At 34.5% G+C, this 22,717-nt stretch overlaps 2 long non-coding RNA genes across 3 annotated transcripts; both read right to left on the bottom strand.

The window, feature by feature from the left end:
• Positions 1-12,146: 12,146 nt before the first annotated feature.
• LOC143350032 (uncharacterized) lies at positions 12,147-12,866 on the bottom strand. The gene is made up of 2 exons (XR_013081048.1): positions 12,732-12,866; positions 12,147-12,650 (listed from the first exon to the last, which is right to left on the bottom strand). It is a non-coding gene; the product is annotated as an uncharacterized LOC143350032 (long non-coding RNA).
• A 411-nt stretch (positions 12,867-13,277) lies between these two features.
• Positions 13,278-16,092, bottom strand: LOC143349856 (uncharacterized). Of its 2 annotated transcripts, XR_013081012.1 has the most exons (4): positions 15,342-16,092; positions 15,077-15,244; positions 13,473-14,931; positions 13,278-13,314 (listed from the first exon to the last, which is right to left on the bottom strand). It is a non-coding gene; the product is annotated as an uncharacterized LOC143349856 (long non-coding RNA). The 2 variants fall into 2 exon arrangements; XR_013081011.1 differs by lacking the exon at positions 13,278-13,314 and having other exon boundaries at positions 13,339-14,931.
• Positions 16,093-22,717: the final 6,625 nt, after the last annotated feature.

A 22,717-nucleotide genomic window follows, 5' to 3' on the forward strand; every position in this document is an offset into this window, starting at 1 on the left:
AATGATTGTAATTTACCCTCACAGCTGAAAATAATATTTTTAGAACGATTTGAAAAATTTTTTACAACTTGTTTTATAGTTGTTCCTTCCGATCCATAGGCATAATTTATGAAAAATCTTTTAAATGTTTCATATAAATCTTGGCAAGATTTAAATTTTCTGTAAAAAAAAATTAAATAAATTTGTTCTCTGCCTTCTCTAGAAAAGAAAAAATTAAATGAGATGAAATCTTATACATTACATGCTTACTTAAATCGCATTGAAAACGAATACCACAAATGTTTCAGAATAATCTGCAAAATGGTCTCACTCGCAAAGGGTTAATTGAGAAATAAATGTTTGGTAATTGAAAACAGGTAAGCAGGTTATTAACCAGCTGTTTTTTTCGCTAAGACAAATTGAAAACTCGGTTCTAACAAGGAAAAGTTGGAATGGCACCCGGTTTTGGGTTAGGTTTTACTTTAAGATATGTATTATTAAAGTTATTACAGGTACTATTTTCAGAAATAGAACTATATTCTATTCACCACTAATCAGCGTGGCCGTGAGTGATAAGGTGTTTGCCTGCAAGTTCGAGCTTCTTCTTTTGCTCTGCAGATTCGAACCCTGGTAGAACAAATCTTTTTTTTATTTTTTCAATCATATTCTCGCACAATCGTACATAACATGTGACATTATATTTTTGCATGCCCTTCGAATATTTCTTTTTTAAAGTTGAATTTAACCAAAATTACATTTATAACATAATATGTTATTTTCAATGTACGAAGTACATGAATCTGGATGGTACTTTTCGTAAAAACAGTCAAAACATAAAAATTTCAAGCACTACGTACATCTAACGAAAGTTCTGTTTTCACAGAAATTACAAAATTTTCTATTTAATGATGATGATGGAATGGAATAGCCGCTTCATTTACATTGATAAAATGTGAACGATTTTCGGATAGTCGTACCTCGTACTTTTTACCTTATACTTGAGGTAAAAAGGGGTATAACCGGGTAAAACAGTTTTATGACATTACCTGCTAACTCATGTTACTGTTCTGATGAAAATGAAACGCTATGTTTTGTACCTTTAAAAATATTCGACTATGTCCTTTTAAAATTTTTAATCCAACCCATACTTTGTATTAAACTGGTAAACGGGATCACTTTTCTTTTGTGGTTTAAACGGTTTGATGGTGCACGTTATTAATTTTGATGGATCGATACAATTATTTTTTTATGCAAAGTTAAGCCAAATCAAACATATAATATTTAGTTCGTCATAACAAATTGATAATTGATATACGGTTATCTAAAAACATATCGAGGAAAATCATTATTAATTAATTTCTGCAACTATTAATTCTACTACTAAGTTTTGTTTATGTTATAAAAATAAGAACTCTTCTTATTGAAAAATCCCACAGCGTGCACGATACTGGCAAAGAGTGGATTCTCATTTTAATTTATTAATTTTCAATCTTAAAATATTGATGTTGAAAAATCGTATTAATAATATACATATGTTACGCTCACATATAAGAATAATAATAAGAAAAAAATTTCTTTTTTTTGCTTCAATAATTAAAATATGATCAGGGGGTTTTAAAACCCATTTATTTTCGTAAAATAAATTTTACAAAATTTTTTTTTCAAACTACTTACGTACTTTGCTTATGTGCGCCTACATCGTCATGTGCGTCGGAAAGTAAAAATGCCTGGGCAGTCAGTCGAGAATCTCGACTCGAGATTCCAAATCGTATGCAGTTGACGGGAGGTCGGATTTCAGTTGTTAAGAGCGAGAAGGCAAATGTGAGCCTTTCTCTCTCGACTCTCACGAGGCGGTCCGAAATTACTTCGGGCAGCGTCAGTTTGCCTTTGTCGACTTTCCGAAACATTACGAGTTCACGTACGCGTGATCTGACATAGTGTGAGAGAGCACACTATGCCTTCGGTGCACTTCTGGCACCTCTGATTTCAGACACTTCCTCTAAACCAATGAAAAAACTTTTCGAACAAAAGTTACACAGAAATGACAACACTTGACAAGAAATTGCAATAGTAGAAATTAGCAAAACAGTTTTTATTCAACAAAAAATCAAGGTCGTTTCAATTTTTTTTTAACAAAAATATATAATTTTCGTCTATCGATTTGTTTGTTGTATCTTTGTATTCTCTTTAAAAAAAAAAGTGTAAGAGGTCTTAGGTCGAAAATTGACTGGAATTCTTTAGAAGCTATGATTTTTGTTCCGAATTCCCATTCACGCGACACATTGTTTCCGCTCCGCCGTCCCCGGAGGAGGATTAAACTTCATTAAATAAACGAAATACAGTTTGAAACCCTCCTATAACACGGTAGATCGGTTCCTATAAAATGCCGTGTTGTCTGCCACTGTGTTATATGAGACCTAACCCAGAGCCAGTTCACTCGAAAAGGGGAGTTATGGTCCGAAAACTTATTAAAAACGAATATTTTTTTTTAATTCTACATAAGCAATTCAATTTTTATATGTATACAGGGTGTTCGACCACCCCTGGGAAAAATTTTAATGGGAGATTCTAGAGGCCAAAATAAGACGAAAATCAAGAATACCAATTTGTTGATGGAGGCTTCGTTAAAAAGTTATTAACAATTAAATTAAAAAATTTCAAATCGTTTTAGAAAAATTATTTTCGGTTGCGGGGATCAATTACAATCATTTTTTATGAATACACATATCCCCGAAATCCTACCCTCCTTCGAGAAAAAAATTTGGGTAGGTGGTGAAATTTCTTGGCGAAAAAAAAAATTTTTCCAATCGTTCTAAAAAAATATTTCCGATTGCAAGGGTCGATTATAATCATTTTTGATGAATAGATATACCCCGGAATTCCTACCCAGTTTGGAGAAAAAAATTCGAGAAGGTGTGAAATTTTTCAACAAAATTAAAAAATTTTAAATCATTCTAAAAAAATTATTTCTGATTGCAGGGACCAATTATAATAATTTTTGGTCGATAGACATACCCTCGAAATCCTAACCATTTTCGAGAAAAAGATTCCTTACCGAAAATATAATTTCAGGCAAGAAATGCTTCCCGTAAATTTTATGCGAATCTTTAAAACACCATAACTTCTGAACGGATTGGACGATTTTAATGTTAAGAAAGCCAAACGCCGCGTATTTTAGTGTAGAATATGTAACAATTATAAAAATATTGGAAAGGTTGTTCCTTGGCCCCGTAATGTTAAAAAACCCCCATAAAAATGGTCCAATTTTCAACTTATATAGCCATAACTCCTATAATAGTGAATATATTTCAATGAAACTTTTTTCTGAAGTAGAGCCCATAGGTACCTACAAAAACGTATTAAACAACTTTTCTGTAGGACGTCAAGCGAAATTATTAAAAATCAAAAACGAATTTTTAAGGAAACTCAACAGGGGGTAGGTAGGTAGGTAGGTAGGTAGGTGCCCAAATTTTTCGGCGAAATTGAAAAGTTTCAAATCGTTCTGGAAAAATTATTTTCGGTTGCGGAGGTCAATTATAATTATTTTCGGTGAATAGACATACTCCCGAAATCTTACCCACTTTCGAGAAAAAATTCAGTATTGGCGGAACTTTAAACGTTAATAACTTTTTAACGAAGCCACCATCAACAAATTGGTATTCTTGATTTTCGTCTTATTTTGGCCTCTCGAATCTCCCATTAATATTTTTCCCAAGGGTGGCCGAACACCCTGTATACGTATGTATGTATGTATGTATGTATGTATGTATGTATGTATGTATGTATAACAGAAAACAAAAAAACACAAAAAATATTATTTTAATTTAACGCAACCTTAATTTAATAAATTATAATTTCTAATAATATATTTTTTCATGTAAAGCCACTATATTTCTTTCATTATTCTTTCGCGTCATTATTTTAAGCTAATTTAGTTTTTAAATATGTTAAGCAAAAATCATGTTATCCAGTGCTGTAGGAGTACAGTGTTGTACAAAGGTTTTCGCAATTTTCTTATCGTGTTAGAGCGAAAGCGTGTTATAGGGGATATGATGCCGTGTTGTAGGGGACAAGCATCCCTGTATAGGGAAATTCTCTTTTACAAATGTCGACGGAATCCCGACGTAACACCTGTATTCACGAGTTGTTATTAATGGAGTTGAAGGTAGACGATCAACGAAGATTCACACGTAACCAGTCTTCCGAATTCAAGGACACTTCAATTTGGCGACAAGCATGGGATGCTGCTCACAAAATACACGAAACTTTTCGTGTAAAAGTATACGTCGAGAGAGTAGCACGTGAAATTTACTTACATAACCTAAATCGAGCACGTACTCTACCTCACTTACGGACACGAACGTAAGGCGATTTATACAGTCGATATCGCCGGGTTTTACAAAAGGTAAGTTTTAACATTTAAGTAAACAAAGCCTCTGTAAGTTTTGTTTTCCATACTTCAAAAGTAAAAATAAATACATGAAAAAAGAAAAAAACGTTCTTGACAAGTCCTATAAAATACTTCAGTTCAGTTTGTTCATAATTCATCGGTAAAAGAATACACAAGATATAAAGTCAGTTTCTCCTTTCATTATTAGATGCGTTGACTTTAATTTTATAAATTATGATGATAAGTATGATGATTTTACAGAAAGAGTTTATTTTTAATATTAAAGATTTCCTATATAAAGACAAGAAGGATATTTTTACCAATATCTATCTATCTATCTATCTATCTTAATATTCTTCCCACTTGGGCCACTTACTTTAACGAGTCCGAGTAAATCGTCAGTACTATCTCTAGTTTTATATTAATAAAAATAATAGTTCGATAACATAGAACTTAATATTATTAGTCACACTACTAATAAAATGAATCTGCGATTCCATATCCAAAGATATAGTAAAAGCTACAAAATTCAGATTATTCAAGTTACTTCTATCACTCGTCAAAATTTTTATGAAATTCTATGCTAATTCATGCTCTTTAAAATATTTATAATCTACTGGGACTTTTAGTTAACTTTATGTTTTAATAAATCAATAATCAAAGTATCTATAATTAATATTAAAATCAAATAAGTGTGTCAAAATAGTATTAATATTATCTTTTCTTAACACTATCAGTCTCTGATATTTAAATCTGTTATCACCTTGTTCGAATAATTTATTACTAGCTTTGATAATATATTTTGGGATGGATTTTTTAAGAATGGAATAAAAGGAATTCAATTGCGAATTTTTATGAGGAATAAAGGGATATTATTATACTATCAACATGTATATCGTTCTTTAACTTGCCCATTTAGATATTTATATACTTGTATGAATATAAACCCACACTAAAATCATGTAAATATCTAAATCATTTTTAAATCTATGATTTGGAAAATTTTAGGGACTTTGAACTTAATTCATCTTTTATCTTACAGTTTTATCACACTTTAGAAGATAAAAATCATAATTAAACTTATATATATATATATAAATAATAATTTAATTTATTTTGCATAAAAACAGTCCTCTTCGTGCCTTTATATTTTCATTTTCTATGACCAAAAATTCGAAATTCGTTTCATTTTTACAAAAAAAGTAATTGGGATGTCCCAATCGGTAAGTATCATTTGTCGATTATCTTAAATATCTTACTATATTTTTTATATACTAAATTTTCAAACCTCTTTACCTTGATATCTTCTTTTTCATGTAATTTCAATACTTTTCTAAAGTAATCTTTTGTAAAATGTTCTGTTAATAAATTATCTAATAAATCTATATCAGAATTAGGTAATTCTGTTATAAGATAAGTGAAATCAATGAAGACGAAGTTGCCAATATCAATTAAGTCAACTACTTTTGGTAATACATTTGGTTAAACATTCTTTCTTATTTTTTATCTCTGAATTTTGAGATTACACAGATTAAAAAACCTTGTCTCTCTTTATTATTGTATCTATTTTTTCAGAGGTTAAATAGATTCGTCATTCCCTTCTTCATTTGGCTTATCTTCGTTTTCTTTCTTTCTTTCTTTCTTTCTTTATTTGAAATTTGAAAAGTCTATCCTTCTTTTATTAACTTAACCCAGACCTAACCAGACCACAATTCATCTTTCATATATTACTTCTCAATTCTTTCTTATTAATACTTTTCTGTATTAAAAAGTAGTCATGTGATGCTTTCATGTGATGCTTATTTAACATTCTTACTACAGCTTGGTGTTGTTTTTTTTTCTTTTTTTTTTACCAAGAATAGAGTTATTTAAGAAGTTTATGCAGAAAATTTCACGTGAAAAATTTATTTTCTTAGAAAAGTACAACGTAGAACTATATATGATATGTTGTTACGTATAAATATGGAATTATATGGATTATATGGAAATATGGAATTATTTTATATTCTAACATTTAAACGACATTATACATACAATAATTGTATTAACCATATGTCCAAGCTAACCAGTTTAGCCAGCATATGGACTTCTTTAACAGTTCTCCGTATTCCTTCAAATAGCATGTCATTAGTGTTGTACGCACTGCATCTCATATTATACGCAATTAATGTGACTTTTATACATATTATGCAACTGTATTATATCAACAAAGGGTGTACAAACCCGTAAATAAATAAATAAATAAATAAATAAAGAAGTATTAAAAAAAGGGTAACGTGGAACTTAAAATGATTTTTTAGTTATTTTCTTTGGATATTAAAGTAGATTTCATTGGATGTAAGAGTAGATGTAATTGGACAGTTAAGTATTTTTTATTATACTGTTAAAGCAATATGTTTTAAGGGGAGGAGGTTCAAACACCTCGCCTAACCTAACCTCGTCCGGATCTCGAGGGAAGGAACGCTGTGAGAATGGAAAATAATCGGTGCAAGTTGAATTTATTTTCGCTTAGTCGCCTTATACGATTAAGCCGTTGATTTCTTAAATTTGACTCTTAATTACAATAGATAGGAGAAAATAATTTTCTAATTTGTTGATGGAGACTTCGTTAAAAAGTAATTATTAACGTTTAAAGTTCCGTCGGTACTGAATTTTTTTCTCGAAAATGCGCAAGATTTCGGGGGTATGTCTATTCCAGCAAAAATGATTGTAATTGACCCCCGCAACCGCAAATAATTTTTCCAAAACGATTTGAATTGAATTTTTTTTTCCGTCAAACAACCGTTTTCACACCTTCTCGAATTTTTTTCTAGAAAGTGGGTAGTATTTCGGGGGTATGTCTATTCACCAAAAATGATTGTAATTGACCCCCACAGCTAACAATATTTTTTTCAGAACGATTTGAAATATCTTAATTTCGTCGAAAAATTTCACACCTTCTGGAATTTTTTTCTAGAAAGTGGGTAGGATTTCGAGGGTATGTGTAATGACCAAAAATGATTGTAATTGACCCCTGCAACCGAAAATAATTTTTCCAGAACGATTTGAAATTTTTTTTTTTCTCTGTCACCTAATTAGATTTTCGGTAAGGAATTATTTTCTCGAAAATGCGTAGGATCTCGGGGGTATGTGTAATGACCAAAAATGATTGTAATTTACCCTCACAGCTGAAAATAATATTTTTAGAACGATTTGAAAAATTTTTTACAACTTGTTTTATAGTTGTTCCTTCCGATCCATAGGCATAATTTATGAAAAATCTTTTAAATGTTTCATATAAATCTTGGCAAGATTTAAATTTTCTGTAAAAAAAAATTAAATAAATTTGTTCTCTGCCTTCTCTAGAAAAGAAAAAATTAAATGAGATGAAATCTTATACATTACATGCTTACTTAAATCGCATTGAAAACGAATACCACAAATGTTTCAGAATAATCTGCAAAATGGTCTCACTCGCAAAGGGTTAATTGAGAAATAAATGTTTGGTAATTGAAAACAGGTAAGCAGGTTATTAACCAGCTGTTTTTTTCGCTAAGACAAATTGAAAACTCGGTTCTAACAAGGAAAAGTTGGAATGGCACCCGGTTTTGGGTTAGGTTTTACTTTAAGATATGTATTATTAAAGTTATTACAGGTACTATTTTCAGAAATAGAACTATATTCTATTCACCACTAATCAGCGTGGCCGTGAGTGATAAGGTGTTTGCCTGCAAGTTCGAGCTTCTTCTTTTGCTCTGCAGATTCGAACCCTGGTAGAACAAATCTTTTTTTTATTTTTTCAATCATATTCTCGCACAATCGTACATAACATGTGACATTATATTTTTGCATGCCCTTCGAATATTTCTTTTTTAAAGTTGAATTTAACCAAAATTACATTTATAACATAATATGTTATTTTCAATGTACGAAGTACATGAATCTGGATGGTACTTTTCGTAAAAACAGTCAAAACATAAAAATTTCAAGCACTACGTACATCTAACGAAAGTTCTGTTTTCACAGAAATTACAAAATTTTCTATTTAATGATGATGATGGAATGGAATAGCCGCTTCATTTACATTGATAAAATGTGAACGATTTTCGGATAGTCGTACCTCGTACTTTTTACCTTATACTTGAGGTAAAAAGGGGTATAACCGGGTAAAACAGTTTTATGACATTACCTGCTAACTCATGTTACTGTTCTGATGAAAATGAAACGCTATGTTTTGTACCTTTAAAAATATTCGACTATGTCCTTTTAAAATTTTTAATCCAACCCATACTTTGTATTAAACTGGTAAACGGGATCACTTTTCTTTTGTGGTTTAAACGGTTTGATGGTGCACGTTATTAATTTTGATGGATCGATACAATTATTTTTTTATGCAAAGTTAAGCCAAATCAAACATATAATATTTAGTTCGTCATAACAAATTGATAATTGATATACGGTTATCTAAAAACATATCGAGGAAAATCATTATTAATTAATTTCTGCAACTATTAATTCTACTACTAAGTTTTGTTTATGTTATAAAAATAAGAACTCTTCTTATTGAAAAATCCCACAGCGTGCACGATACTGGCAAAGAGTGGATTCTCATTTTAATTTATTAATTTTCAATCTTAAAATATTGATGTTGAAAAATCGTATTAATAATATACATATGTTACGCTCACATATAAGAATAATAATAAGAAAAAAATTTCTTTTTTTTGCTTCAATAATTAAAATATGATCAGGGGGTTTTAAAACCCATTTATTTTCGTAAAATAAATTTTACAAAATTTTTTTTTCAAACTACTTACGTACTTTGCTTATGTGCGCCTACATCGTCATGTGCGTCGGAAAGTAAAAATGCCTGGGCAGTCAGTCGAGAATCTCGACTCGAGATTCCAAATCGTATGCAGTTGACGGGAGGTCGGATTTCAGTTGTTAAGAGCGAGAAGGCAAATGTGAGCCTTTCTCTCTCGACTCTCACGAGGCGGTCCGAAATTACTTCGGGCAGCGTCAGTTTGCCTTTGTCGACTTTCCGAAACATTACGAGTTCACGTACGCGTGATCTGACATAGTGTGAGAGAGCACACTATGCCTTCGGTGCACTTCTGGCACCTCTGATTTCAGACACTTCCTCTAAACCAATGAAAAAACTTTTCGAACAAAAGTTACACAGAAATGACAACACTTGACAAGAAATTGCAATAGTAGAAATTAGCAAAACAGTTTTTATTCAACAAAAAATCAAGGTCGTTTCAATTTTTTTTTAACAAAAATATATAATTTTTGTCTATCGATTTGTTTGTTGTATCTTTGTATTCTCTTTAAAAAAAAAAGTGTAAGAGGTCTTAGGTCGAAAATTGACTGGAATTCTTTAGAAGCTATGATTTTTGTTCCGAATTCCCATTCACGCGACACATTGTTTCCGCTCCGCCGTCCCCGGAGGAGGATTAAACTTCATTAAATAAACGAAATACAGTTTGAAACCCTCCTATAACACGGTAGATCGGTTCCTATAAAATGCCGTGTTGTCTGCCACTGTGTTATATGAGACCTAACCCAGAGCCAGTTCACTCGAAAAGGGGAGTTATGGTCCGAAAACTTATTAAAAACGAATATTTTTTTTTAATTCTACATAAGCAATTCAATTTTTATATGTATACAGGGTGTTCGACCACCCCTGGGAAAAATTTTAATGGGAGATTCTAGAGGCCAAAATAAGACGAAAATCAAGAATACCAATTTGTTGATGGAGGCTTCGTTAAAAAGTTATTAACAATTAAATTAAAAAATTTCAAATCGTTTTAGAAAAATTATTTTCGGTTGCGGGGATCAATTACAATCATTTTTTATGAATACACATATCCCCGAAATCCTACCCTCCTTCGAGAAAAAAATTTGGGTAGGTGGTGAAATTTCTTGGCGAAAAAAAAAATTTTTCCAATCGTTCTAAAAAAATATTTCCGATTGCAAGGGTCGATTATAATCATTTTTGATGAATAGATATACCCCGGAATTCCTACCCAGTTTGGAGAAAAAAATTCGAGAAGGTGTGAAATTTTTCAACAAAATTAAAAAATTTTAAATCATTCTAAAAAACTTATTTCTGATTGCAGGGACCAATTATAATAATTTTTGGTCGATAGACATACCCTCGAAATCCTAACCATTTTCGAGAAAAAGATTCCTTACCGAAAATATAATTTCAGGCAAGAAATGCTTCCCGTAAATTTTATGCGAATCTTTAAAACACCATAACTTCTGAACGGATTGGACGATTTTAATGTTAAGAAAGCCAAACGCCGCGTATTTTAGTGTAGAATATGTAACAATTATAAAAATATTGGAAAGGTTGTTCCTTGGCCCCGTAATGTTAAAAAACCCCCATAAAAATGGTCCAATTTTCAACTTATATAGCCATAACTCCTATAATAGTGAATATATTTCAATGAAACTTTTTTCTGAAGTAGAGCCCATAGGTACCTACAAAAACGTATTAAACAACTTTTCTGTAGGACGTCAAGCGAAATTATTAAAAATCAAAAACGAATTTTTAAGGAAACTCAACAGGGGGTAGGTAGGTAGGTAGGTAGGTAGGTGCCCAAATTTTTCGGCGAAATTGAAAAGTTTCAAATCGTTCTGGAAAAATTATTTTCGGTTGCGGAGGTCAATTATAATTATTTTCGGTGAATAGACATACTCCCGAAATCTTACCCACTTTCGAGAAAAAATTCAGTATTGGCGGAACTTTAAACGTTAATAACTTTTTAACGAAGCCACCATCAACAAATTGGTATTCTTGATTTTCGTCTTATTTTGGCCTCTCGAATCTCCCATTAATATTTTTCCCAAGGGTGGCCGAACACCCTGTATACGTATGTATGTATGTATGTATGTATAACAGAAAACAAAAAAACACAAAAAATATTATTTTAATTTAACGCAACCTTAATTTAATAAATTATAATTTCTAATAATATATTTTTTCATGTAAAGCCACTATATTTCTTTCATTATTCTTTCGCGTTGTTACGCATTTGCATGACGTAGGGTTTATGTACATACAGCGGCGCGACGGGAAATTGCTGGAACTGGTTTTCTCACCATCGAAGCTGCGATTTGAGCGAGGGAGATTCAAATGAAATCGCGTATTGTAGTGCGTATTATTATGGTAGGAAATTCAACGCGAGGAAATCCAGGCACAAACCGAGCATTTGTGGACCGTTGGCGATACTTTGTGCATACAATGTAGTTTTGACCGTTAGAGGTAGGCTGTATGCTTGTGGCGCGGATATGTGTATGTGTGAGAATCGCTCGGTTGGCCATGTCGCCGGTTCTCGCTCGGAGGATCGGGAGTATTCCATGGCACGCGCTGAAAACTTGGCAACCGGGGAAAGGAAGAAACAAACGCCGATCGGGACGACTGGATATATAAGACCGAGCCCGCGTGGCCGGGGCTCTCTCTCTCTCAGTCTATACGAGCTAACGTGTTGCGCTAGAGAACGTTTTCCAATCGCTACTTAAAGATATCTAAAGAACAGTACTGAATAAAGTTGTTAAAGTATTTTTTAAAGTATTGAGTTGTTTGATTTCCGCGCGCCTCGCCGAGCAGAGCGGTTCAGCGCTCCACGGGCACCGTCCCACGACCTTATTTCCCTAACCCACCAACCACGCGTTCCGCAACATATATATTTTTGGTGACAGCGGTGGGATAAGTTTAAAGTAAATTGGAATTACACTCGGGCTAAGACAAACTTTGCCGGCTCGCGAGTGCGCGCTTCAAAACTTTGAATTTTGGTGAACCGTTTTATTGAACTTCTATAATACAAAGTGAACATCAGAATCAGTGCATCCGCTCTCCCTTGGGTTTTCGCACGGTTTCCCTAAGGGCACGGGTAAATACCGGAGACGGGTGATTTCGGCGGCCGTGCAAGCCACCACCGTTATCACATGCACCCTGTTCACGTCGCGGTTGAGCTTCCGCCTTACTCAGCACGGAGAGACGAACGCCACCGAACGAGGTTCCTGTAAAGCAGAGAGACGAACATCGCCGACGACTGGAACGCCTGGAGGACATCACGGATCATCGCCGACGACTGGAACACCTGGAGGACATCACGGACCATCCCCTGACGCCTGGAGCACCTGGAGGACATCGCGGACCATCGCCGGTTTCCAGCATCTTCGTCCGGGACGCAGACCGCCAGCCCAGCAGACCGACGACGAGTGGAGGGCCCCGTTGCAGGAGAACCGATCAGCGACGTTCCGGAACATTTCCGTCGTAATTGCGAGCGCACTGTAAGTGTAGTACTACGTTAGTAATAATCACTGCGCAGACTAGTAGCTAGATTTGTTTGTACTAGTCTGATATACTCGCCTCAATTAGATTTAGTTAGTCGGTGAAAATGCCGCCGTTTTTAAAGAAATACGTGAGGGCTAAAAGGAGCCGTAAGCAGCGTCTGAGTGGTGGTAGTGGGACATTTATGGAAGAGTTACTAAAATCTCCCCACATACACCCCCCTACTTCCGAAACCGTGGTACCGCGAACTAACGAAACAAGTTTAGTCCCCGTACAGTCAATAATTCACGGGTCCAACGCGATAGACGGTCCCTTAAACATAATTAACAGCACGTTCGCGTCACCCCCTATATCGTGCGCCTCTCAAACTCTTTCCGTTAACCCGATCGCCACCCCTGTTCGATCTCCCGTCTCGACCCTGCCGCCGGAAATTCCGAGAACTCCGTCGCGCATGCCATATGATTTAGTCTCCGGCCTCATATCCTATTTTGATGGGAACCCGTCCCAAGTCGACCAATTCATCGCCCAGTGTAGATTGGCGGACTCGTTGGTTGGGATAGAGGAAAAACCGTACTTGCTCGCGTTAATTCGAAGCCGAATACAGCATCTAGGTTACCGCGGCTCAGTTAAATTCTTGATCGACACCGGCTTCCAAGTGAACCTAATAGAACGGAAGGAATTAAAATCAGACCCATGGACTAATATTAAAGTAATTTATGCAAAAGGAGGAAAAGAAAGTAAGCTAGTTTTGAGCATAACAAGGAACACGGGAAAGAAATTTGATTAAGCTCTGATAAATATTTATATAATGTACCTTACCACGTGGAATTTGCGGTATCCATCGATCGTCGTCTTCCTCTCTGTTCGTTCGTACAGCCCCAGGGAAAAATGATAATTTATCAAACGAATCCGACGATCATCCTCTATGGAGAGGCTCGAACGGCACGATGAGAAACACGATACGGACGGAACTCGAAAGAGGAGATATACTCTGAAAAGTTGGCCGCCCCATGTCTCTCTTTATTACGAATATGAATAGTGATTGTGAGACCGCGCGTGTATCTGATCACCTGGTCCACGAATGTTTTCTTTCGAATTTATTTGTAGAATTTGCGAGAATAATAGACTATCAAGAATCAACGAAAATCGGATCGGGTAGTTCTATTGTGAACGTAGTTCTTCAATTTTGGAAAACGATGGTGGGACGTTAAGGTATCAGCCGGTTACGCCTAGCGAGCGTTTTGCATCGAACCAATGGGAAGAGAGAGACACTTTGGCGAGGCGCTAAAACCTTATCATTGATATCGTTTTTCCGAGGAAGCAAAACGTCGGACTGGCTCTTCAAGCAAAGGAATGTCGTTCCTGCAAAAGGAAATTGCATATTTAAGTCATAAAATTACTAGCAGGAGAGATGACGCGCAATCCGCGGAGAACGATAGATTCATTGCCTCTGTGTTCCTAGCGCGCAGGAAAACAGAGGGGAAAGTAAACGAGGTCACCGACGGCGTAGTAAAGATTTTCGATTCGGAAAAAGCATGCTCGGTAGTAGATGTCGCGAAAGAACTTCCTGAAGGAACACCCCAGTCGAGTACCCCAGAGTCTCCTCAACTCGGTCTTTCGTTGGCTAACGGGTGTATAATCCGAACCCCAGGAACCCGCTTCGGGGGCCGTGAGAGGGAATCTGTACTCGACGTGCAACCTGTGTCGTCTCAGGGGAGAGGGGCGCCCCGTGTGAATGAGTATCCCATCCGGTCAGGTGGACCGGGTGGATGGTTGCAACTCGGTCAGGTGGACCGAGGTTTGCGTGAATCCTGGCGGGTGATGCCAGATGGAAGTGTGAATGAGTATCCCATCCGGTTAGGTGGACCGGGTGGATGGTTGCAACTCGGTCAGGTGGACCGAGGTTTGCGTGTATCCTGGCGGGTGATGCCAGATGAAAGTGTGAATGGGGATGATCAGGACCGCACAGGGATATCCAGTGGTGTGACCTCGGTAGAGAAATTCGGTAGACCCAAACAAATTAAATTTTCCCCGTTCAGTATAGTATAGTAAACTTACTTGGGAAAATCGTTAATGACCCGCAACACAACATTACCATACACAGTAGGGAGACTATAATCCCACCAAGGTCGGACTGCTCACAGATTATTGAAGAGCACCATGAATCGGTAGTCGGAAATCACCGTGGCTCCTTTAAACTTCATCAACTTATCCAGGAACGGTTTTACTGGCCCGGTATGGCAAAGGAAATCGTAGAGTTCGTTCGTTCGTGCCCCACCTGTCAAAGGAACAAGAATTATACTAAGCAAACAAAACAGCCGATGCGAATTACCGACACCCCTAAACGCGCATTTGAAAAGGTGCAAATGGATATAGTCGGGCCCCTACCCGTAACTAAAAGAGGTAATCAGTACCTTACTTACCCTGCAAGATAACCTCACAAAGTATTCAGATGCAATTCCGCTACGTAGCATAGATACCATAAGTGTTGCTCACGCTCTTGCTGAACAATTCATCAGTAGGTTTGGATGTCCGGGAGCTATTCACACCGACCAAGGCAGGAATTTTATTAGTCAGGTCATGAAGAACTTCTGTAAAATTTTTAAAATCCAGAGAATAACCTCTACCGCTTTTCACCCACAATCATTGGGCTCCCTTGAAAGAGCTCACCGTGTCTTCATTAATTACCTTAAACATTACTGCACAAAGACCGACTGGGATGAGTGGATAAGATTTTGCATTTTTTCATACAATACCTCTGTGCATGAGGCTACTGGCTTCACCCCCCATGAACTGATTTTTGGCGAAAGGGCCAATATTCCCTCAAAATTCTCCACGGGTTCAGCACCCAGAACATTCGCGCAACATCTAGATGAACTTTTTGTGAAAATCACCACTACTCAGACAACTGCTGCACAGAATCTAGAAAAGGCGAAACAGAAAAGTAAAAATTATTATGATCAAACACTTAGACCTTGTAAATTTGATTTAAACGATATGGTATATTTGCTTAAGGAGCCCAGAACCTCCAAATTCGATTGTACTTGGTTAGGCCCCTATAAGATAAACCGATTATTTAGCGATTTAACTGCCGAGATAGAGTTAACGAAAAATAGATTTAAGATAGTGCATACCAATAAATTAAAACTAGCGCATATAAGACCGGACTCTCCCTCCGCGGGAGATTACATAAAGTAAATAACCTGTAATACTCGATGTAGTTACTCAATGTAATGTTTTGCGGATTCGGGACTACGCTCTAATTTATGTCTCCGTATATAATGTATATCCCAACTGACTCTGTATAGCTTACTGCAAATCACCACACCGACTTTTGTTAACCGTCTAGTTTAATACATGTCGATACCGGAATATATTAACTATTTCCCTGCGGATATTAAGTAATCTCGAAATCATAAAGCGCGTGATAGGTATGTGTATATTTTACGTGATAAATATTGTTAACCGACACCGACCTGGCTCAGGGTAGTAATAATAAATGTTGACTTTTGCTTAAAAGCTGTTTTATGAAAACACCTTTTTGTATAAGGGGGAAGGTGTTACGCATTTGCATGACGTAGGGTTTATGTACATACAGCGGCGCGACGGGAAATTGCTGGAACTGGTTTTCTCACCATCGAAGCTGCGATTTGAGCGAGGGAGATTCAAATGAAATCGCGTATTGTAGTGCGTATTATTATGGTAGGAAATTCAACGCGAGGAAATCCAGGCACAAACCGAGCATTTGTGGACCGTTGGCGATACTTTGTGCATACAATGTAGTTTTGACCGTTAGAGGTAGGCTGTATGCTTGTGGCGCGGATATGTGTATGTGTGAGAATCGCTCGGTTGGCCATGTCGCCGGTTCTCGCTCGGAGGATCGGGAGTATTCCATGGCACGCGCTGAAAACTTGGCAACCGGGGAAAGGAAGAAACAAACGCCGATCGGGACGACTGGATATATAAGACCGAGCCCGCGTGGCCGGGGCTCTCTCTCTCTCAGTCTATACGAGCTAACGTGTTGCGCTAGAGAACGTTTTCCAATCGCTACTTAAAGATATCTAAAGAACAGTACTGAATAAAGTTGTTAAAGTATTTTTTAAAGTATTGAGTTGTTTGATTTCCGCGCGCCTCGCCGAGCAGAGCGGTTCAGCGCTCCACGGGCACCGTCCCACGACCTTATTTCCCTAACCCACCAACCACGCGTTCCGCAACAGCGTCATTATTTTAAGCTAATTTAGTTTTTAAATATGTTAAGCAAAAATCATGTTATCCAGTGCTGTAGGAGTACAGTGTTGTACAAAGGTTTTCGCAATTTTCTTATCGTGTTAGAGCGAAAGCGTGTTATAGGGGATATGATGCCGTGTTGTAGGGGACAAGCATCCCTGTATAGGGAAATTCTCTTTTACAAATGTCGACGGAATCCCGACGTAACACCTGTATTCACGAGTTGTTATTAATGGAGTTGAAGGTAGACGATCAACGAAGATTCACACGTAACCAGTCTTCCGAATTCAAGGACACTTCAATTTGGCGACAAGCATGGGATGCTGCTCACAAAATACACGAAACTTTTCGTGTAAAAGTATACGTCGAGAGAGTAGCACGTGAAATTTACTTACATAACCTAAATCGAGCACGTACTCTACCTCACTTACGGACACGAACGTAAGGCGATTTATACAGTCGATATCGCCGGGTTTTACAAAAGGTAAGTTTTAACATTTAAGTAAACAAAGCCTCTGTAAGTTTTGTTTTCCATACTTCAAAAGTAAAAATAAATACATGAAAAAAGAAAAAAACGTTCTTGACAAGTCCTATAAAATACTTCAGTTCAGTTTGTTCATAATTCATCGGTAAAAGAATACACAAGATATAAAGTCAGTTTCTCCTTTCATTATTAGATGCGTTGACTTTAATTTTATAAATTATGATGATAAGTATGATGATTTTACAGAAAGAGTTTATTTTTAATATTAAAGATTTCCTATATAAAGACAAGAAGGATATTTTTACCAATATCTATCTATCTATCTATCTATCTTAATATTCTTCCCACTTGGGCCACTTACTTTAACGAGTCCGAGTAAATCGTCAGTACTATCTCTAGTTTTATATTAATAAAAATAATAGTTCGATAACATAGAACTTAATATTATTAGTCACACTACTAATAAAATGAATCTGCGATTCCATATCCAAAGATATAGTAAAAGCTACAAAATTCAGATTATTCAAGTTACTTCTATCACTCGTCAAAATTTTTATGAAATTCTATGCTAATTCATGCTCTTTAAAATATTTATAATCTACTGGGACTTTTAGTTAACTTTATGTTTTAATAAATCAATAATCAAAGTATCTATAATTAATATTAAAATCAAATAAGTGTGTCAAAATAGTATTAATATTATCTTTTCTTAACACTATCAGTCTCTGATATTTAAATCTGTTATCACCTTGTTCGAATAATTTATTACTAGCTTTGATAATATATTTTGGGATGGATTTTTTAAGAATGGAATAAAAGGAATTCAATTGCGAATTTTTATGAGGAATAAAGGGATATTATTATACTATCAACATGTATATCGTTCTTTAACTTGCCCATTTAGATATTTATATACTTGTATGAATATAAACCCACACTAAAATCATGTAAATATCTAAATCATTTTTAAATCTATGATTTGGAAAATTTTAGGGACTTTGAACTTAATTCATCTTTTATCTTACAGTTTTATCACACTTTAGAAGATAAAAATCATAATTAAACTTATATATATATATATAAATAATAATTTAATTTATTTTGCATAAAAACAGTCCTCTTCGTGCCTTTATATTTTCATTTTCTATGACCAAAAATTCGAAATTCGTTTCATTTTTACAAAAAAAGTAATTGGGATGTCCCAATCGGTAAGTATCATTTGTCGATTATCTTAAATATCTTACTATATTTTTTATATACTAAATTTTCAAACGTCTTTACCTTGATATCTTCTTTTTCATGTAATTTCAATACTTTTCTAAAGTAATCTTTTGTAAAATGTTCTGTTAATAAATTATCTAATAAATCTATATCAGAATTAGGTAATTCTGTTATAAGATAAGTGAAATCAATGAAGACGAAGTTGCCAATATCAATTAAGTCAACTACTTTTGGTAATACATTTGGTTAAACATTCTTTCTTATTTTTTATCTCTGAATTTTGAGATTACACAGATTAAAAAATCTTGTCTCTCTTTATTATTGTATCTATTTTTTCAGAGGTTAAATAGATTCGTCATTCCCTTCTTCATTTGGCTTATCTTCGTTTTCTTTCTTTCTTTCTTTCTTTCTTTATTTGAAATTTGAAAAGTCTATCCTTCTTTTATTAACTTAACCCAGACCTAACCAGACCACAATTCATCTTTCATATATTACTTCTCAATTCTTTCTTATTAATACTTTTCTGTATTAAAAAGTAGTCATGTGATGCTTTCATGTGATGCTTATTTAACATTCTTACTACAGCTTGGTGTTGTTTTTTTTTCTTTTTTTTTTACCAAGAATAGAGTTATTTAAGAAGTTTATGCAGAAAATTTCACGTGAAAAATTTATTTTCTTAGAAAAGTACAACGTAGAACTATATATGATATGTTGTTACGTATAAATATGGAATTATATGGATTATATGGAAATATGGAATTATTTTATATTCTAACATTTAAACGACATTATACATACAATAATTGTATTAACCATATGTCCAAGCTAACCAGTTTAGCCAGCATATGGACTTCTTTAACAGTTCTCCGTATTCCTTCAAATAGCATGTCATTAGTGTTGTACGCACTGCATCTCATATTATACGCAATTAATGTGACTTTTATACATATTATGCAACTGTATTATATCAACAAAGGGTGTACAAACCCGTAAATAAATAAATAAATAAATAAATAAAGAAGTATTAAAAAAAGGGTAACGTGGAACTTAAAATGATTTTTTAGTTATTTTCTTTGGATATTAAAGTAGATTTCATTGGATGTAAGAGTAGATGTAATTGGACAGTTAAGTATTTTTTATTATACTGTTAAAGCAATATGTTTTAAGGGGAGGAGGTTCAAACACCTCGCCTAACCTAACCTCGTCCGGATCTCGAGGGAAGGAACGCTGTGAGAATGGAAAATAATCGGTGCAAGTTGAATTTATTTTCGCTTAGTCGCCTTATACGATTAAGCCGTTGATTTCTTAAATTTGACTCTTAATTACAATAGATAGGAGAAAATAATTTTCTAATTTGTTGATGGAGACTTCGTTAAAAAGTAATTATTAACGTTTAAAGTTCCGTCGGTACTGAATTTTTTTCTCGAAAATGCGCAAGATTTCGGGGGTATGTCTATTCCAGCAAAAATGATTGTAATTGACCCCCGCAACCGCAAATAATTTTTCCAAAACGATTTGAATTGAATTTTTTTTTCCGTCAAACAACCGTTTTCACACCTTCTCGAATTTTTTTCTAGAAAGTGGGTAGTATTTCGGGGGTATGTCTATTCACCAAAAATGATTGTAATTGACCCCCACAGCTAACAATATTTTTTTCAGAACGATTTGAAATATCTTAATTTCGTCGAAAAATTTCACACCTTCTGGAATTTTTTTCTAGAAAGTGGGTAGGATTTCGAGGGTATGTGTAATGACCAAAAATGATTGTAATTGACCCCTGCAACCGAAAATAATTTTTCCAGAACGATTTGAAATTTTTTTTTTTCTCTGTCACCTAATTAGATTTTCGGTAAGGAATTATTTTCTCGAAAATGCGTAGGATCTCGGGGGTATGTGTAATGACCAAAAATGATTGTAATTTACCCTCACAGCTGAAAATAATATTTTTAGAACGATTTGAAAAATTTTTTACAACTTGTTTTATAGTTGTTCCTTCCGATCCATAGGCATAATTTATGAAAAATCTTTTAAATGTTTCATATAAATCTTGGCAAGATTTAAATTTTCTGTAAAAAAAAATTAAATAAATTTGTTCTCTGCCTTCTCTAGAAAAGAAAAAATTAAATGAGATGAAATCTTATACATTACATGCTTACTTAAATCGCATTGAAAACGAATACCACAAATGTTTCAGAATAATCTGCAAAATGGTCTCACTCGCAAAGGGTTAATTGAGAAATAAATGTTTGGTAATTGAAAACAGGTAAGCAGGTTATTAACCAGCTGTTTTTTTCGCTAAGACAAATTGAAAACTCGGTTCTAACAAGGAAAAGTTGGAATGGCACCCGGTTTTGGGTTAGGTTTTACTTTAAGATATGTATTATTAAAGTTATTACAGGTACTATTTTCAGAAATAGAACTATATTCTATTCACCACTAATCAGCGTGGCCGTGAGTGATAAGGTGTTTGCCTGCAAGTTCGAGCTTCTTCTTTTGCTCTGCAGATTCGAACCCTGGTAGAACAAATCTTTTTTTTATTTTTTCAATCATATTCTCGCACAATCGTACATAACATGTGACATTATATTTTTGCATGCCCTTCGAATATTTCTTTTTTAAAGTTGAATTTAACCAAAATTACATTTATAACATAATATGTTATTTTCAATGTACGAAGTACATGAATCTGGATGGTACTTTTCGTAAAAACAGTCAAAACATAAAAATTTCAAGCACTACGTACATCTAACGAAAGTTCTGTTTTCACAGAAATTACAAAATTTTCTATTTAATGATGATGATGGAATGGAATAGCCGCTTCATTTACATTGATAAAATGTGAACGATTTTCGGATAGTCGTACCTCGTACTTTTTACCTTATACTTGAGGTAAAAAGGGGTATAACCGGGTAAAACAGTTTTATGACATTACCTGCTAACTCATGTTACTGTTCTGATGAAAATGAAACGCTATGTTTTGTACCTTTAAAAATATTCGACTATGTCCTTTTAAAATTTTTAATCCAACCCATACTTTGTATTAAACTGGTAAACGGGATCACTTTTCTTTTGTGGTTTAAACGGTTTGATGGTGCACGTTATTAATTTTGATGGATCGATACAATTATTTTTTTATGCAAAGTTAAGCCAAATCAAACATATAATATTTAGTTCGTCATAACAAATTGATAATTGATATACGGTTATCTAAAAACATATCGAGGAAAATCATTATTAATTAATTTCTGCAACTATTAATTCTACTACTAAGTTTTGTTTATGTTATAAAAATAAGAACTCTTCTTATTGAAAAATCCCACAGCGTGCACGATACTGGCAAAGAGTGGATTCTCATTTTAATTTATTAATTTTCAATCTTAAAATATTGATGTTGAAAAATCGTATTAATAATATACATATGTTACGCTCACATATAAGAATAATAATAAGAAAAAAATTTCTTTTTTTTGCTTCAATAATTAAAATATGATCAGGGGGTTTTAAAACCCATTTATTTTCGTAAAATAAATTTTACAAAATTTTTTTTTCAAACTACTTACGTACTTTGCTTATGTGCGCCTACATCGTCATGTGCGTCGGAAAGTAAAAATGCCTGGGCAGTCAGTCGAGAATCTCGACTCGAGATTCCAAATCGTATGCAGTTGACGGGAGGTCGGATTTCAGTTGTTAAGAGCGAGAAGGCAAATGTGAGCCTTTCTCTCTCGACTCTCACGAGGCGGTCCGAAATTACTTCGGGCAGCGTCAGTTTGCCTTTGTCGACTTTCCGAAACATTACGAGTTCACGTACGCGTGATCTGACATAGTGTGAGAGAGCACACTATGCCTTCGGTGCACTTCTGGCACCTCTGATTTCAGACACTTCCTCTAAACCAATGAAAAAACTTTTCGAACAAAAGTTACACAGAAATGACAACACTTGACAAGAAATTGCAATAGTAGAAATTAGCAAAACAGTTTTTATTCAACAAAAAATCAAGGTCGTTTCAATTTTTTTTTAACAAAAATATATAATTTTTGTCTATCGATTTGTTTGTTGTATCTTTGTATTCTCTTTAAAAAAAAAAGTGTAAGAGGTCTTAGGTCGAAAATTGACTGGAATTCTTTAGAAGCT

The sequence above is a fragment of the Colletes latitarsis genome, chromosome 14 (assembly GCF_051014445.1).
Source record: "Colletes latitarsis isolate SP2378_abdomen chromosome 14, iyColLati1, whole genome shotgun sequence".
NCBI lineage: Eukaryota > Metazoa > Arthropoda > Insecta > Hymenoptera > Colletidae > Colletes > Colletes latitarsis.